This window comes from Lithobates pipiens, unplaced genomic scaffold, assembly GCF_037356315.1.
Source record: "Lithobates pipiens isolate NorthernLeopardFrog02 unplaced genomic scaffold, aLitPip1_a1.2 Scaffold_19, whole genome shotgun sequence".
Lineage (NCBI taxonomy): Eukaryota > Metazoa > Chordata > Amphibia > Anura > Ranidae > Lithobates > Lithobates pipiens.
In genome coordinates this window covers 591,218,057-591,236,133 of record NW_027507764.1, presented here as the reverse complement: position 1 = coordinate 591,236,133, position 18,077 = coordinate 591,218,057, and positions in this window count along the sequence as shown.

Genomic DNA, 18,077 nt, shown 5'->3' with positions numbered 1-18,077 from the left:
GATGAGATCTGGAGACTGGCGAGGCCACTCCAGGACCTTGAAATGCTTCTTACAAAGCCACTCCTTCATTGCCTGGGCAGTGTGTTTGGGATCATTGTCATGCTGAAAGACCCAGCTACGTTTCATCTTCAATGCCCTTGCTGATGGGAGGAGGTTTGCACTCGAAATCTCACGATACATGGCCCCAGTCATTCTTTCATGTACACAGATCAATTGTCCTGTTCCCTTTGCAGAGAAACAGCCCCAAAGCATGATGTTTCCACCCCCCATGCTTCACAGTAGGTATGGTGTTCTTTGGTTGCAACTCTACATTCTCTCTCCTCCAAACACGACGAGTTGTGTTTCTACCAAACAGTTCTACTTTGGTTTCATCTGATCATATGACATTCTCCCAATCCTCTTCTGGATCATCCAAATGCTCTCTAGCAAACCTCAGATGGGCCCCGGACATGTACTGGCTTAAGCAGGGGGACATGTCTGGCACTGCAGGATCTGAGTCCCTGGCGGCGTAGTGTGTTACTGATGGTAGCCTTTGTTACGTTGGTCCCAGCTCTCTGCAGGTCATTCACTAGCCCCCCCCCCCCCCCGTGTGGTTCTGGGATTTTTGCTCACTGTTCTTGCGATCATTTTGACCCCACGGGGTGAGATCTTGCGTTGAGCCCCAGATCGCGGGAGATTATGTCTTCCATTTTCTAATTATTGCTCCCACAGTTGATTTCTTCACACCAAGTTACTTACCTATTGCAGATTCAGTCTTCCCAACCTGGTTCGGGTCTACAATTTTGTTTCTGGTGTCCTTTGACAGCTCTTTTTGATTTGAAAACCAAATTGTTTCCTCTAGGGAAAGGACTTTAAAGTGGGCTAGGAGGCCAGAAAATTTTACCAAATATAATAAAACATATCATTTTTAATTGTGATACTTAAAATGATAACAACACATACATAATTGACATAGACAGTACATTACACAATTCATATATTTACAAAAAATATGGTATCATCAACAACAGACACAATTGACAATATTTGTTTTCCGGCTTTCATGCAATTTGACCTAAACCCCACTGTATTACAGCACATTACAGTGGGTATAGGAGAAAAAACACAACGCGTTTCAAGATCTTGTATAAAATTCTCTTCACCAGGGGTGTACGTAATTCACATGAAACAGTGATCAAGGATTGTACATCTGAGATTAGAACAAAATCAAATGAAATGCAACATGTCAACATCTCAAGCATCTAATAACAATCAGTAAAGCCTGTCATCCATAAATAAAAAGAAGAAAAATAGGAGAAAAATACTGACCAATACAATGTCCGGATTGTATATCACAGACACACAAGGTATGTATAATGCAGGCAGAGACAAGGGAGCCCTCTCTCTAGTTTTTAAATGGCAAAGTGAGTCAGCGGGGTCAACAACCGCAATTTCGTGTGATGCACAAGGCAAAACTCCACAAAGGACGCCAAAAGATATACAGGATGCAGGATAACTGGAAAAAAAAAGGGGGGGGGGAGAGAGAAAACCCACTATTATCAATAAATATACATAAATATCCATATTAGTTAACATGGAAATTATTATATTTTCTATACAAAGTGAGTAAGGGGAAGGCGAAGCCAACCATTACCCCACAAAATAAGTTGGTTCTCAAAAATTGCATCCAGAGTGTGACCAGCGAAATGCTGAACCCACTGCATAAGAACGTGTGAAAGACCAAGCAGCTAAATGGGAAAATTAGGAAGGCCAGGTCCTTACGGGACCAACTAGTGTCCAGTGAATTTAAGGAGGGTAACCAGAGGGACCCATGCAGACATTTTGGGACTTTTACATGTGGCGGGTGTGGCTACTGCCATGTTATGAACACCACTACCAACTTAGTGCTCCCTAATTGTGAGCAATACTGCAAAACGCCAGGTCTAGTATATCTTCTCCTGTGCAGTTGCAGTTGTTTTTACGAGGGGAAAAACAATTCAAGAGTTTTGGAAGAGAGCGTATCGACGTCTGGTTTCTTTGCAATCCTTATCTTTTGGCGTCCTTTGTGGAGTTTTGCCTTGTGCGTCACACGAAATTGCGGTTGTTGACCCCGCTGGGATATCATATATCATCATATCCCAGTTGAAGTCACAGGAAGTGACGTAACGCTTAGGATACGGAGACTGGAAGTGACGCTTGCACCTGAGCGGTTCGCTTGTATTGTTTTTGCTGCTAGTATTGCCTGACTCACCCCATTTGTTTGTGAGTATTTTAACCTTTAACCACTTGAGATCCGGGCTATAGCCAAATGACGGCTACAGCGCGGATCTCCTTTTCCGGGACGACGTCTATTGACGTCGTCCCGTGTACGAGCGGCATGCGCGCTCTGTGATCGGCGAGTCCGTGAGACTCGCCTGATCACCGATCCGTGCAAGGGGTCGATCCCGACCCCTTATCACGTGATCAGCTGTCAGCCAATGACAGCTGATCAGGTGATATAACGGAGCCGGTAATCGGCTATTATTCCTCCTCGCGCTGACAGCGCGAGGAGAAAAAAAAAAGCCGATCACCGGCGGCCGTGTTCGGGACATCAGTCCCGATCACGGCCAGCAATGCAAGTGCCCACCTGCCCCCTGCCAGTGCCCACCTGCCCCCTGCAGTGCCACCCTAATAAAAAGTAAGCGCCCCCCCACAGTGCCACCCAGCAGTGCCCACAGTGCCACTCAGCAGTGCCCACGGTGCCACCCACAGTGCCCACAATCTGCCTCAAAGGTGCTGCACCCCAGTGCCACCCATCAGTGCCCAGCAGTGCCGCTCATCAGTGCCCAGCAGTGCCGCCCATCAGTGCCCAGCAGTGCCACCTATCAGAGCCACCTATCAGTGCCACCTATCAGTGCCCATCAGTCCCATCTATCAGTGGTACCTTTCAGTGCCCATCCGTGCCACCCATCCGTGCCACCCATCCGTGCCCATCTTTGCCCATCAGTGCCGCCTTATCTGTGCCCATCGGTGCCACCTTACCTGTGCCTATTAGTGCCGCCTTAACTATGCCTATCAGTGCCCACCAGTGCAGCCTATCAGTGCCCACCAATGCAGCCTATCAGTGCCCACCAATGCAGCCCATCAGTGCCCACCAATGCAGCCTATCAGTGCCGCCTAATCAGCGCACTTCAATGAAGGAGAAAAATGACCCGTTTGCAAAATTTTATAACAAACTATTAAAAGATTATTTTCTTTTTTTTTTTGCATCTTTTTTTGTTTGTGTAGCAAAAAATAAAACTCCGAGCTGTAACTAAATACCACCGAAAGAAAGCTCTATTTGTGGGAAAAAAATGATAAAAATGTCATTTGGGTACAGTGTTGTATGACCGCGTAATTGTCACTCAAAGTGCATCAGCGCTGAAAGCTGAAAATTGGTCTGGGACTGAGGGGGGTTTAAGTGCCCAGTAAGCAAGTGGTTAAATAAAATAGTGACAGTTTTTAAACTTGCTAAACTATGGTTGCGCTTATATTTGTTCTTTGAGCCATAGTGGAGTATATTGATGGAATTCACATGGACGGAGATCTGAGAGTGGTTCCCTGAAGTTCCCCCTCCTCCCCCCCCCCCTGACTCCTGTTGTATCTTTGAGGAGGCGACATATACGCTATATTTTATATAGCGGAGAGGTAATTACACGTGGATTCACCTGTGTGGAAGAAGATTCGTTATGCACTAATTACTTTGTGTTTATTATATACACTTAGCATTCTTTATGCAAATTCGTTTCACAATTAGATTATTGCGTGTGTTGAAATTTTATTTTATATATGCGCTCAGCACTTTTTGATACTAAATGTGTTCTATAGGCACAAGATGCACTTAGCACTTTGATATACAATCTTATGTTTATTGTTTATACAAAGCTTGATGAATATGAGAACTTTAATTAGAGGTTATACCATTTCCCACGCTGTGTTTGGGTATTTCCATTTTTGTATTAGTTTTATTTTTTGGGGTGGTTCTAAGCTGTCTAAGTTAGTTACACTCCCCTTAGACGAAATAAGTCTCCTTGAGTTCTGACTGAGTATTCCATCTCCCATGTTATTAGATGCTTGAGATGTTGACATGTTGCATTTACTTTGATTTTGTTCTAATCTCAGATGTACAATCCTTGATCACTGTTTCATGTGAATTACGTACACCCCTGATGAAGAGAATTTTATACAAGATCTCGAAACGCGTTGGGTTTTTTCTCCTATACCCACTGTAATGTGCTGTAATACAGTGGGGTTTAGGTCAAATTGCATGAAAGCTGGAAAACAAATATTGTCAATTGTGTCTGTTGTTGATGATACCATATTTTTTGTAAATATATGAATTGTGTAATGTACTGTCTAAGTCAATTATGTATGTGCTGTATCACAATTAACCTCCCTGGCGGTAATCCCGAGTCTGGCTCGGGTTAGGAATTTACTGATAGGAGCGGTAACCCCGAGCCAGACTCGGGATCGATTCGCTCGATGCAGGGGAGGACGCAGTGAGACTGATGCCGCGTACACACGATCAAACAATCCGGTGGAAAAGTCCGGCAAACTCAAGTCCGTCAAACAATCCCCCCGTGTGTAGCCTCCGGCATACTTTTTTGACCCGAAAGTACCGCGGACTTAGAATGCCGTATTGCCTTCCAATCTTCCCGCCGGACTCGCATTATGGCGGACAATCCGGCCGTGTGTATGCCAGTCCGCCGTACTTTTGAAATGAGCGGACTTTTCCCGCCCGGAGAAAAGTCCGCTCATTTTGAGCGGGTCTCCAGGTAGGCGGGGCCCGCAAAGGAGACGTCGCTGGCCCCGCCGCCTGATATGGACTTAAAGGGGAACCCCAACGCCGAAAAAAAACGGCGTGGGGGTCCCCCCAAGTCCACAACAGACCCTTGTCCGAGCACGCTACCCAGCCGGCCAGGAAAGGGGGGGCGAGCGAGCGCCCCCCCTCCTGAGCCGTACCAGGCCGCGTGCCCTCAACATGGGGGGTGCCTTGGGGAAGCACCCCAAAGCACCTTGTCCCCATGTTGATGAGGACAAGGGCCTCTTCTCGACAACCTGGCCTTTGGTTGTCGGGGTCTGCGGGCGGGGGGCTTATCGGAATCCGGGAGCCCCCTTTAATAAGGGGGCCCCCGGATACCGGCCCCCCACCCTATGTGAATGAGTATGGGGTACAATGTGCCCCTACCCATTCACCTGCAAAATAAAAGTACAAAAAAACACAACACACGAGATAAAATACTTTATTGCACAGCTCCGGGGGTCTTCCGTCTTCGGGGGTCTTCTCGCCGGACTCCTCCGCTATCTTCTTTTAGCTCTTTTGCTAGCTCGCTTCCTCGCCGCCAGCCTATTCTTCTGACTTCGGGGGTCTTGTCCCCCTCTTCGGTTCTTCTGCCGGGCCACCGCGCCTTCTTCTAGCTCTTTTACAGGCGGTGGCCCGGTCTTCTGTCGCCGCCGCCGCCTTCCGTTCTTCTTCTTCTTCTCCAGGAGATGTTGACTCGACGATCTCTCCGGCCGATCTCTCTGGCCGCGCTGCGCTGCCACTTATATAGGGACAAGGGGCGGTGTCACATGGGTTTATGTCACATGGGTTGGTGTCACATGGTGACCCCGCCCCTTACGATGTCACAGTCCCGGAGGATGCTGGGACTGTCGCCATGTGACATCAACCCATGTGACCAACCCATGTGACATAAACCCATGTGACACCGCCCCTTGTCCCTATATAAGTGGCAGCGCAGCGCGTCCCTGGCATTGCGGCCGGAGAGATCGTCGAGTCAACATCTCCTGGAGAAGAAGAAGAAGAAGAAGAAGAACGGAAGGTGGCGGCGGCGGCGGCGACAGAAGACCGGGCCACCGCCTGTAAAAGAGCTATAAGAAGGCGTGGTGGCCCAGCAGAAGAACCGAAGAGGGGGACAAGACCCCCGAAGTCGGAAGAAGAGGCTGGCGGCGAAGAAGAATGCCGGGCTCCTCCGCTAGTAAAAGAGCTACAAGAAGATAGCGGAGGAGTCCGGCGAGAAGACCCCCGAAGACAGAAGAGCCCCGGAGCTGTGCAATAAAGTATTTTATCTCGTGTGTTGTGTTTTTTTTGTACTTTTATTTTACAGGTGAATAGGTAGGGGTACATTGTACCCCATACTCATTCACATAGGGTGGGGGGCCGGTATCCGGGGGCCCCCTTATTAAAGGGGGCTCCGGGATTCGGATAAGCCCCCCGCCCGCAGACCCCGACAACCAACGGCCAGGGTTGTCGGGAAGAGGCCCTTGTCCTCATCAACATGGGGACAAGGTGCTTTGGGGTGGGGGGGCCGCGCGCCCCCCCTTCCCCAAGGCACCCCCCATGTTGAGGGCACGCGGCCTGGTACGGCTCAGGAGGGGGGGTGCTCACTCGCCCCCCCTTTCCTGGCTGGCCGGGTAGCGTGCTCGGACAAGGGTCTGTTGTGGACTTGGGGGGGGACCCCCACGCCAATTTTTTCCGGCGTTGGGGTTCCCCTTTAAGTCCATACCAGGCGGCGGGGCCAGCGACATCTCCTTCGCGGGCCCCGCCTACCTGGAGACCCGCTCGAAATGAGCGGACTTTTCTCCGGGCGGGGAAAAGTCCGCTCATTTCAAAAGTACGGCGGACTGGCATACACACGGCCGGATTGTCCGCCGAAATGCGAGTCCGGCGGGAAGATTGGAGTGCAACACGGCATTCTAAGTCCACCGTACTTTCGGGTCAAAAAAGTATGCCGGAGGCTACACACAGGGGGATTGTTTGGCGGACTTGAGTTTGCCGGACTTTTCCACCGGATTGTTTAATCGTGTGTACGCGGCATTACTTACCTTGTCCCCTGGATCCAGCGATGTCCTCCGGGCTGTGTGATCGAGCCGTCCTCCACTAGATTCACAGTACTGAATGCCACCAAGCTCCGTTCCCTGCGACGTTACGGTGCACGGGAGCGGAGAACGGCGGCAAATTCAAAAAAGTAAAAAGACACAAAACACACACAGCACTGTAATCTTACAGATTATAGTACTGTATAAAAAAATTACACCCCCCCTTTGTCCCTAGTGGTCTGTGCAGTGCCCTGCATGAACTTCTATATTATAAATAGTTTTTTTTCTGCCTGGAATTTGGAGATTGTCCATAACAACCAAAAAAGTGTCCCTTTTTCAGTGTTTTAGGATTTGATTACATTATTGAATCATTTTTATTATTCTTTATTTTTTTTTTTTTAATAAATTTTATTGAAGAAAAGTTCAACATAGCAAGATTACAGAATCATCATACAGTCGTTTTGATATCAGATAATAAGTAAACAATAAACAATGGTTGTTATGAGGGAATAAAGAAAACCCAAGGAAAAAACATACAGTATCTACTAAACATCTAGTCAACACCTAGGTTCTCATGTGCACACAGTATAGGATCCAGATGGAGGGCAGATGTCAGGCATGGTAAAATGCGTGATATCGAGTCAACCTTATAATAGGTACTACTCGGTACCATAGCTCATTGATCTATCTTGTTGTTCAGTTATTCAGGGGAGAATCTGAGAGATAAGACAACAGTGTGGGTGTCTCCATGATGATTTGGTCTGTAAGAGTGTGCATTTGCTGCTTGGGTGTAGTGATGGCCGAACAGTTTGCCCGGCGGTCGTTTCGCGGCGAATTTCGGCTGTTCGCGGTCCGCCCATTCGGCGGACTATTGGCGCCATTCGCCCGGCGGACTTCCGTGTTTACTGTGTAAAAGAACTTTGACCTATGATGACACATTCATCATGGGGTACAGGACAGCCAATTGAGACATTACAGCACATGGACACTTGGACATTCCCCCTAACCTATAAATACACCCGAGACGGCGGCCATTTTACATTCTTTCTTCTGTCACTATAGGGAGAGGTTGCTGTGTGGAGCAGGGAGAGATTACAGTGACCCAAATCGCTAGCTATTTGGTACACAAAAGTTCTTTTCAGGACTGGTATAGGTGTTAGGTGTAGTTCAGGATAGGCAGTGCTGTGCTAGAGATTGTTGCAGCAGTCTGAGTGTCTTTTGTCAGTTCAGAGAAAGGGACAGGACGGTGTGTGCTGCAGGGACAGTCAGTTTAATCATTAGCTGTTACTATCAGGTCCACAAAAGTGCTATTCCAGTAACCAGTTATTGTTCCAGCAGCCTCTGTTTTGTCAGTTTATATAGGGACAGGCAGGAAGCAGTGTGTCAGGCAGTGAGGGTCAGTTTAATCAGTAGCTGTTACTATTAGTTCCACAAAGGTTCTTTTCAGGACTGGTATCAGTGGTATGGTAATAGGCTTGTACACGTATAATATTCTTTCTTCCAAATATAGAAAGAATATTATACTTGACTGCTGCCCTTCTGCTGCAGTCTGCTAATCAGTCACAACTCACTTGTTCCACAAAGCTCTTTATCAGGACTGGTAACTTGGTCTGTCTAGGGTGCTACAGTATATAGGGTTGAGTGAGGTACAGTCTGCCATTCTATAAGGACTGGTATAGGTCCACAATACATAGGGTTGTGGTGCACTACTGCTGACCGCTGCCCTATACTGCAGCAGTCCTTCATCGGTATAGGGACTGACGTACAGTCTGCTAATCACTCACATACAACCTACTTGGTCCACAAAAGTCCTTATAAGGACTGGTAAGGTATAGGGTGCTACAGTACATAGGGTTGAGTGAGGTACAGTCTGCTATTCTATAAGGACTGGTATCGGTCCACAATACATAGGGTTGAGGTGCACTACTGCTGACCGCTGCCCTATACTGCAGCAGTCCTTCATTGGTATAGGGACTGAGAGTTTTGTCACAGGGTCATTTAAAAAATGACAGGCAGAGGAAGAGGCAGGCCCTTCCACAGGGGTGGTAGGGGTAGGGCAGGAGCAACAGGCTTGAGCCAAAGTGGGAAGTTGCAGAAGGTGCGTTCAATTACTTTAAAGGACAAACCAGACTTGGTTGAATGGCTCGCTCAGCCTTACTCTTCTGCACCCTCCTCATCCTCTCGATCTGTACCCTCTTCTTCACTCTCTGCTATGTGCACCCCCAAAGACACTACCACCAACAACACCACCACCACCACATACCTTCCGCTTGAGTCACAGGAATTATTTTCCGATCCATATCAAGAGGACATATCTGATGCGCAGCCACTCTTGGTATTGGATCAGGAAGAGGAGGTAGCAACAACTGCTACTCAGCAGTCTGACGACAGTACCCAGATCAGCCCAAGAAGGAGGTTAGTCCCCGGTGTTGCTGCCTACTCCGAGATCTCTACTTATAGCGGTGGGGAAGGTGACGTCGATGATGATGTGTCTAGTGATGTCACGTGGGTGCCCACAAGAGAGGAAGAGGAGGGGAGTTCAGAGGGAGATATGGAACAGCAGATAGGGAGGAGAAGCAGGAATAACTTACATTGCACAGGAGGGACAAAGCAGACTGCAAATGTATCAGGAGCGAGTCATCGACCATGTACGGTCACATCTGGCGCTCCCAGGACACCGGCAAATGGCTCCGCAGTGTGGGCTTTTTTTAAATCGTGTCCGCTGCTGACAATAGCGTTGTCATTTGCAATCTTTGCAGTCAACGCATTAGTAGCGGTAAGCCCAACACTCACCTAGGGACGACCACCTTAAGAAGGCATATGGGCAGCCATCACCGAGCCGAGTGGGAGCAACGGAACACACAAAGCCACACTGCAGGCTCTCACCGTCCAGCCTCGTCTTCTACTTCTCCTTCTCCTCTCTCCTCACAATTGTCCTCCACTCCACCTTCCATCATACCAAGCTCACGTTTTTCTGCAAAAAGGCAGGCTTCCGTGGGCCTAATGTTCAAGCGTAAAAAAAATGATGACGCCAGATAACCCTCTTCCCAATGGTTGACAACTGGCTTGTCAGAACTGATAGCCCGCCAACTACTGCCATATAAACTGGTGGACTCGGAGGCCTTTCGCAAATTTGTGGCCATTGGAACACCACAATGGAAGGTCCCAGGAAGGAAGTATTTCTCAGAGAAGGGCATCCCAGAGCTATATGGCCATGTTCAGCGGCAAGTGAATGTATCTCTGGCACACAGTGTCGGTGCCAAGATACATCTGACCACAGACATGTGGTCTAGTAAACACGGGCAGGGAAGGTATATCACTTTTACTGCCCACTGGGTGAACCTTCTGACGGCCGTCAAGCATGTAACCCGTGGCACCTATGTAGATTTGGTTTTACCGCCACAGATTGCATGCAGGCCTGACTCTTCTTCTCCTCCTCCTCCTACTCCATCCTCCTCCCTCTCCTCCTCAGCTGACTCCTCCTTTTCCGCTGCTAGCGTCTCTTCCGCTGCGCCGCCCAAGCTCCCCAGAACCTATTCGACATGCCAGGTGAGACATTGCCATGCCGTGCTGTGTCTGTTGTGCTTGGAAGCCAAGAGCCACACTGGCCTGGCACTCCTTTCAGCTTTGCGTTCACAGGCAGATCAGTGGCTAACACCGCTCAATTTGACAGTTGGTAAAGTGGTGTGTGACAACGGTGCCAATCTGCTTAGCGCATTGAAACAGGGCAAAATCACGCACGTGCCATGCATGGCACACGTCTTAAACTTGGTCGTGCAGCGATTCGTTGTCAAATACCCTGGGGTCCAGGACATCTCGCGGCAGGCAAGGAAAATCTTGGCCCATTTCAAAAGATCTTACACGGCCATGGCTCGCCTTGCTGACATTCAGCGACGACACAATCTGCCGGTCAGACGTCTTATTTGCGATTGCCCGACGCGATGGAACTCAACCTTCTATATGCTTGATAGGCTGCTCCAGCAGAAACGTGCAGTTAACGTCTACCTGTATGAACTCTGCGGCAGAACCGGTTCTGGGGAGCTGGGGGTTTTTTCACTGCGCCAGTGGCTGCTCATGCGCAACGCATGCAGACTTCTGCGGCCATTTGAAGAGATCACCAAACTGGTCAGTTGCAGCCATGGCGCCATCAGTGACATGGTACCTTATGCCTTCTTTATGGAGCATGCATTGCGTCGTGTCATTGATCAAGCTGTGGAGGAGCAGGAGCGGGAAGATGAGGAAGTCGCAATGCTGGATGAATTCCCAGGGGGGCTACTCTATCTGAGACAAGTCAACAACAGGAGTCTGAAGAGGAGTCAGAGGAGGATGGTGCCGGGGCGGATGAGGAGGAGAAAGAAGAGCATGCTTTAAAACTTTCTGGGGTCTCTGTTGTTGTGCGTGGATGGGGAGAGGAGAATGAAGAGGACAACATTATCCTGGATGATGAGCAGGAGCCAGGCCACCACACCACTTCAAGTTTAGTGCAAATGGGGTCCTTCATGCTCCAGTGTTTTAATAGGGACCCCCGTATAAAAAGCATAAGGGTCAAGGACCAGTACTGGGTGGCAACGTACTTAGACCCCCCGGTACAAACACAAAATGGCGGAAATGTTACCGCCGTCGCAGAGGGCTGTCAGAATGCAGCACTTCCAGGCCTTGCTTCGAGAAATGCTGCATTCTGCTTTTGCGTGCGCTGGCAGAGGAGCAATTCCCACTCCCAGAGAAGGAGTTGTGGGTACCAATCCAACAGCGCCTGCAAGAAGAGGCCGGTTTGAAGATGTGTTGGTGACTTCGGATATGAGGTCATTCTTTCAGCCGACCCATCGACAGGTGTCATCCGGATCCAGCATCAGGGAACGCCTAGACCGTCAGGTGTCTGACTACATCGGGTTAACGGCCAATGTGGACGCTCTGAGGAGTGATGAACCCCTGGACTAGTGATGGACGAACTTCCGACGGGACGTTTCGCGAACGCGAAATGCGAACGGACCCAAACGTTCGCGAAACCGAACGTTCGCCGCGGGCCCCATTGACTTCAATGGGAGGCGAACTTTGCAAACCTTCATGTCGAATTTGCGGCCACGTGGTAATTATTAGGAGGTAAAACGTAGTCCCACCATCTGGACAATGACATAATACATGTATGAGGTGAATTTGGGATCGATAACTACAAGCATTTTTTTTTTATTTGGGAAATTGTTCTAACAATTCAGGACTATGGAGCTAATGAAGGCAATGGAGGAGAGGGAAGGTCAGGGACCAGGGTAGGCAAAGAAGAGGGTGCAGGAGATGATCACCAGCAGCGTGACATACCGGAATGACACATGCACCGTGATAGAGGCATCTGACAGCAGCACCGTAATACAGAGCACTGACAGCAGCACCGTGACATACAGCGCTGACAGCAGCACCGTGACATACAGCGCTGACAGCAGCACCGTGACATACAGCGCTGACAGCAGCACCGTGACATACAGCGCTGACAGCAGCACCGTAAGCAGCCCCAGGAGGAAGTCAGCACAGCACAGGGATGGTGTGATCCCTTCATAATAAGAACCCCCAGGAGGAAGTCAGCACAGCACAGGGATATCATAAGCAGCCCCAGTAGAAATATGACACCGCTCAACCTCTTCAAAGAGGAGGGTAGGGGCATATAGTACGGTGTGCTTTTTTGGGTCAAGGAAGTGAGCCAAATGAATTAAGAAGGTCTGTGTGCTTGATTAAAAAAATAGTTTATAGACATATACATGGTCTACTGGTCACATGTGTTGAATTCCTCCGAGATCCATGCCTCATTCATTTTTAGAAATGTGAGGTAGTTAACACTGTCGTGAGCTAGGCGAGTACGCTTATCGGTCACAATCCCCCCTGCTGCGCTGAACGTCCTTTCGGACAGGACACTGGATGAGGGGCAAGCCAACAGTTCGATTGCAAATTGGGCAAGCTCTGGCCAGAGGTCAAGCCTGCCCACCCAGTAGTCTAGGGGTTCATCACTCCTCAGAGCGTCCACATCGGCCGTTAACCCAATGTAGTCGGACACCTGACGGTCTAGGCGTTCCCTGATGCTGGATCCGGATGACACCTGTCGATGGGTCGGCTGAAAGAATGACCTCATATCCGAAGTCACCAACACATCTTCAAACCGGCCTCTTCTTGCAGGCGCTGTTGGATTGGTACCCGCAAATCCTTCTCTGGGAGTGGGAATTGCTCCTCTGCCAGCGCACGCAAAAGCTGAATGCAGCATTTCTCGAAGCAAGGCCTGGAAGTGCTGCATTCTGACAGCCCTCTGCGACGGCGGTAACATTTCCGCCATTTTGTGTTTGTACCGGGGGTCTAAGTACGTTGCCACCCAGTACTGGTCCTTGACCCTCATGCTTTTTATACGGGGGTCCCTATTAAAACACTGGAGCATGAAGGCCCCCATTTGCACTAAAGTGGAAGCGGTGTGGTGGCCTGGCTCCTGCTCATGATCCAGGATAATGTCGTCCTCTTCATTCTCCTCTCCCCATCCTCGCACAACAGGGATCCCAGAAAGGTTTAAAGCATGCTCTTCTTGCTCCTGCTCATCCGCCCCGGCACCATCCTCCTCTGACTCCTCATCAGACTCCTGTTGTTGACTTGTCTCAGATAGAGTAGCCCCCCCTGGGAATTTATCCAGCATTGCGACTTCCTCATCTTCCCGCTCCTGCTCCTCCACAGCCTGATCAATGACACGACGCAATGCACGCTCCATAAAGAAGGCATAAGGTACCATGTCACTGATGGCGCCATGGCTGCGACTGACCAGTTTGGTGATCTCCTCAAATGGCCGCAGAAGTCTGCATGTGTCGCGCATGAGCAGCCACTGGCGCGGTGAAAAAAAACCCAGCTCCCCAGAACCGTTTCTTTCGCAGAGTTCATACAGGTAGACGTTAACTGCACGTTTCTGCTGGAGCAGCCTATCAAGCATATAGAAGGTTGAGTTCCATCGCGTCGGGCAATCGCAAATAAGACGTCTGACCGGCAGATGGTGTCGCCGCTGAATGTCAGCAAGGTGAGCCATGGCCGTGTAAGATCTTCTGAAATGGGCCGAGATTTTCCTTGCCTGCCGCAAGATGTCCTGGACCCCAGGGTATTTGACAAGGAATCGCTGCACGACCAAGTTTAAGACGTGTGCCATGCACGGCACGTGCGTGATTTTGCCCTGTTTCAATGCGCTAAGCAGATTGGCACCGTTGTCACACACCACTTTACCAACTGTGAAATTGAGCGGTGTTAGCCACTCATCTGCCTGTGAACGCAAAGCTGAAAGGAGTGCCGGGCCAGTGTGGCTCTTTGCTTCCAGGCACAACAGACGCAGCACGGCATGGCAACGTCTCACCTGGCATGTGGAATAGGTTCTGGGGAGCTTGGGCGGTGCAGCGGAAGAGACGCTAGCAGCGGAAAAGGAGGAGGCAGCTGAGGAGGAGAGGGAGGAGGATGGAGTAGGAGGAGGAGGAGAAGAAGAGTCAGGCCTGCATGCAATCCGTGGCGGTAAAACCAAATCTACACGGGTGCCACGGGTTACATGCTTGACGGCCGTCAGAAGGTTCACCCAGTGGGCAGTAAAACTGATATACCTTCCCTGCCCGTGTTTGCTAGACCACGTGTCTGTGGTCAGATGTATCTTGGCACCGACACTGTGTGCCAGAGATACATTCACTTGCCGCTGAACATGGCCATATAGCTCTGGGATGCCCTTCTCTGAGAAATACTTCCTTCCTGGGACCTTCCATTGTGGTGTTCCAATGGCCACAAATTTGCGAAAGGCCTCCGAGTCCACCAGTTTATATGGCAGTAGTTGGCGGGCTATGAGTTCTGACAAGCCAGCCGTCAACCGTTGGGCAAGAGGGTTATCCGGCGTCATCATTTTTTTACGCTCGAACATTAGGCCCACGGAAACCTGCCTTTTTGCAGAAAAACGTGAGCTTGGCGTGATGGAAGGTGGAGTGGAGGACAATTGTGAGGAGAGAGGAGAAGGAGAAGTAGAAGACGAGGCTGGACGGTGAGAGCCTGCAGTGTGGCTTTGTATGTTCCGTTGCTCCCACTGGGCTCGGTGATGGCTGCTCATGTGCCTTCTTAAGGTGGTCGTCCCTAGGTGAGTATTGGGCTTACCGCGACTAACGCGTTGACTGCAAAGATTGCAGATGGCAACGCTATTGTCAGCAGCGGACACGTTAAAAAAGCCCACACTGCGGAGCCATGTGCCGGTGTCCTGGGAGCGCCAGATGTGACCGTACATGGTCGATGACTCGCTCCTGATACATTTGCAGTCTGCTTTGTCCCTGCTGTGCAATGTAAGTCATTGCTGCTTCTCCTCCCTATCTGCTGGTCCATATCTCCCTCTGAACTCCCCTCCTCTTCCTCTCTTGTGGGCACCCACGTGACATCACTAGACACGTCATCATCAACGTCACCTTCCCCACCGCTATAAGTAGAGATCTCGGAGTAGGCAGCAACACCGGGGACCAACCTCCTCCTTGGGCTGATCTGGGTACTGTCGTCAGACTGCTGAGTAGCGCTTGTTGCTACCTCCTCTTCCTGATCCAATACCAAGAGTGGCTGCGCATCAGAAATGTCCTCTTGATATGGATCGGAAAATAATTCCTGTGACTCAAGCGGAAGGTATGTGGTGGTGGTGGTGTTGTTGGTGGTAGTGTCTTTGGGGGTGCACATAGCAGAGAGTGAAGAAGAGGGTGCAGATCGAGAGGATGAGGAGGGTGCAGAAGAGTAAGGCTGAGTGAGCCACTCAACCAAGTCTGGTGCGTCCTTTAAAGTAATTGAACGCACCTTCTGCAACTTCCCACTTTGGCTCAAGGCTGTTGCTCCTGCCCTAACCCTACCACCCCTGCGGAAGGGCCTGCCTCTTCCTCTGCCTGTCATTTTTTAAATCACCCTGTGACAAAACTCTTAGTCCCTATACCGTTGAAGGACTGCTGCAGTATAGGGCAGCAGTCAGCAGTGGTGCACGTCAACCCTATCTATTGTGGACCTATAGCGGTCCTTACAGAACAGCAGACTGTACCGCACTCAAGCCTATGTACCGTAGCACCCTATACCAAGTTACCAGTCCTTATAAGAACTTTTGTGGAACAAGCAGGTTGTGTATTAGTGTTTAGCAGACTGTACGTCAGTCCCTATACCGCTGAAGGACTGCTGCAGTATAGGGCAGCGGTCAGCAGTGGTGCACGTCAACCCTATCTATTGTGGACCGATAGCGGTCCTTACAGAACAGCAGACTGTACCGCACTCAAGCCTATGTACCGTAGCACCCTATACCAAGTTACCAGTCCTTATAAGAACTTTTGTGGACCAAGCAGGTTGTGTATTAGTGTTTAGCAGACTGTACGTCAGTCCCTATACCGCTGAAGGACTGCTGCAGTATAGGGCAGCGGTCAGCGGTGGTGCACGTCAACCCTATCTATTGTGGACCGATAGCGGTCCTTACAGAACAGCAGACTGTACCGCACTCAAGCCTATGTACCGTAGCACCCTATACCAAGTTACCAGTCCTTATAAGAACTTTTGTGGAACAAGCAGGTTGTGTGTTAGTGATTAGCAGACTGTACGTCAGTCCCTATACCGCTGAAGGACTGCTGCAGTATAGGGCAGCGGTCAGCAGTGGTGCACGTCAACCCTATCTATTGTGGACCGATAGCGGTCCTTACAGAACAGCAGACTGTACCGCACTCAAGCCTATGTACCGTAGCACCCTAGACAGACCAAGTTACCAGTCCTGATAAAGAGCTTTGTGGAACAAGTGAGTTGTGAATGTTTAGCAGACTGCAGCAGAAGGGCAGCAGTCAAGTATAATATTCTTTCTATATTTGGAAGAAAGAATATTATACGTGTACAAGCCTATTACCGTACCACTGATACCAGTCCTGAAAAGAACCTTTGTGGAACTAATAGTAACAGCAAGTCTTTAAAATTACCCTCACTGCCTGACAACACTGCTTCCTTCCTGTCCCTATACAAATTGGCAAAAAAGAGTAGGCTGGAACGATTAGTGGTTACTGGAATAGCTCTTTTGTGGACCTGATAGTAACAGCTAATGATGATGATGATGATGATGATGATGATGAAAGACTAATCTGGCTGTCCCTGTAGCATACACCGTCCTTTCCCTTTCTCTAAACTAACAAAAGACACTCAGGCTGCTGCAAGAATCAGCAGCACAGCAAACCTATAAACACCTAACACCTATACCAGTCCTGAAAAGAACTTTTGTGTACCAAATAGCTAGTGGTTTATCTCTCCCTACTCCACACAGGAACCTGTCCCTATAGTGACAGAAGAAAGAATGTAAAATGGCCGCCGGATCGGGTGTATTTATAGGTTAGGGGGAATGTCCAAGTGTCCATGTGCTGTCATGTCTCAATTGGCTGTCCTGTATCACATGATAAACGTGTCACCAAAGGTTAAAGTTCTTGTATACATTAAACACGTAAGTCCGCCGCGGCGAACGACGGAAAAAGGCGTTCGAACGTGCGGACCGCGAATGTCGGAAATTCGCCGCAAAACGACCGCCGGGCGAAACGTTCGTCCATCACTACCCTGGACTACTGGGTGGGCAGGCTTGACCTCTGGCCAGAGCTTGCCCAATTTGGAATCGAACTGTTGGCTTGCCCCTCATCCAGTGTCCTGTCCGAAAGGACGTTCAGCGCAGCAGGGGGGATCGTGACCGATAAGCGTACTCGCCTTGCTCACGACAGTGTTAACTACCTCACATTTCTAAAAATGAATGAGGCATGGATCTCGGAGGAATTCAAAACATGTGACCAGTAGACCATGTATATGTCTATAAACAATTTTTTTAATCGAGCACAGAGACCTTCTTTCTTCATTTGGCTCACTTCCTTGTCCAAAAAAAGCACACCGTACTATATGCCCGTACCCTCCTCTTTGAAGAGGTTGAGCAGTGTCATATTTCTACTGGGGCTGCTTATTATGAGGGGCTCCCACCATCCCTGTGCTGTGCTGACATCCTCCTGGGGCTGTACCTCTGCTGTGCATATTTTGAGGTGCTCCCACCATCCCTGTGCTATGCTCATTATGAGGGGCTCCCACCATCCCTGTGCTATGCTCATTATGAGGGGCTCCCACCATCCCTGTGCTGTGCTGACTTACTCCTGGGGCTGCTTATTATGAGGGGCTCCCACCATCCCTGTGCTATGCTCATTATGAGGGGCTCCCACCATCACTGTGCTATGCTGACTTCCTCCTGGGGCTGCTTACGGTGC